The sequence below is a fragment of the Rhinopithecus roxellana genome, chromosome 1 (genome assembly GCF_007565055.1).
Source record: "Rhinopithecus roxellana isolate Shanxi Qingling chromosome 1, ASM756505v1, whole genome shotgun sequence".
NCBI lineage: Eukaryota > Metazoa > Chordata > Mammalia > Primates > Cercopithecidae > Rhinopithecus > Rhinopithecus roxellana.
Window position 1 is genome coordinate 91,930,305 of NC_044549.1, and position 1,533 is coordinate 91,931,837.

General features: G+C 45.1%; 1 pseudogene; it reads right to left on the bottom strand.

The window, feature by feature from the left end:
• Nucleotides 1-286: 286 nt before the first annotated feature.
• On the bottom strand, nt 287-714 carry LOC104673286 (annotated as a pseudogene).
• Nucleotides 715-1,533: the final 819 nt, after the last annotated feature.

Below are 1,533 nucleotides of genomic sequence, written 5' to 3' on the forward strand. Positions count from 1 at the left end.
GCTTATTCAGCACATGATTTCAAAGTGGCAAAATTCAAGGCAATCTGAGAAGAGAATTCAAAAGTGGCAGCTACAGGTTTGGGTAGGACACACATACATACAACCCCCATTTTTTTGCAGTGTGTATGTCAAGAGGTCAAGACCCCTGATCATCAAAATAAGTTATTTTGTGTATTACAGTGCACAGGACACCAGAGGGAAAGACACTTTCTTGGAAGGTGACGACAAGGCCTTTTGCAAAAGGTCCACTCCAAAAGGACTAGAGCCCAGTGCCTTGTGGCCTTCATTAACTTGACCCCTCCTCTTCTTTGGTTGCAGTGGCCTCAGTGGGAGCTGTTTCTTCTGCTTGTTCTGCTGGCTGCTTCTCCCCTTCCTCTTCCTCATCCTCATCCTGTTGGGGATAGAGGTCTGGGTATTTCTGCATGCATTCCTGCATGGCCCGGAACCAGTCTACACAGTCTGACCCCTTGATCTCCTCCATGCTATAGTGGAAGCAGGAAAAGGCTGACTTGAACTGTTCCCCACAGGGGCCGCTGGCCATTCGCCCAAGGCATGGGCAGTTCCAGTTAATGTCTCCATTGGCAGTATCTATCCATGCTCCTCGTATGGATCATTGGGTTCATCAGCCACTGATTCTGCATTGCTTGGAGTTTCATGGTCTTCTTTGGTTACAAATATGATCTGATCATTCCCATCCTGCCAGCAGTAGGACATGGCTGCAGCCCAGCCCTGAGACCTTGCAGAAGCGGCAGCAGCTGCAGCTTCACGCCATGACCTCTCTCTCCTCAGGCAGGGCGGGCACCTCTGGGTTCTTGTTTCAACTATTATTTCCATTCTAAATTTCCATTGGTTCTTCTTTATATTTTCTATTTCTTTGCTGATACTTTATTTTTTTAATTTGTCTCAAGTGTGTTCACATTTGCATGTTGAAGCATTTTTATGATGATTACTTTAAATGTTTTGTCAGATAATTCTAACATTCTGTCGTCATGGTATCTATTAATTGCTTTATTTATTCATTTTTAAATTTATCTTTATTTTTATTTTATTTATTTATTTTTTAAAGACCGAGTCTTGCTCTGTTTCCCAGGCTGGAATAGAGTGGCATGATCATAGCTCACTGCAGCCTCAAACTCCTGGTTTAAGCAATCCTGCTGCCTCAGCCTCCCAAGTAGTGGGGACTACAGATGCACATCACCATGCCTGGTTAATTTTTAAAAAAATTTTTGTATAGATGGGGTCTTGCTATGTTCCCCAGGTTGCTCTCAAATTCCTGGGCTGAAGGGATTCTCCTGCCTCAGCCTTCCAAAGTATGATTGCTTTTTTTCTTTCTTTGAGATGGAGTCTCACTCTGTCGCCCAGGCTGGAGTGCAGTTGTGCAATCTCGGCTCACTGCAAGCTCTGCCTCCCAGGTTCACACCATTCATGAGCCACCATGCCCGGATAGTATGATTGCTTTTTAAAAATCCTATTTGGGCCAGGTGTGGTGGCTCACGCCTGTAATCCCAGCATTGTGGGAGGCTGAGGCAGGCA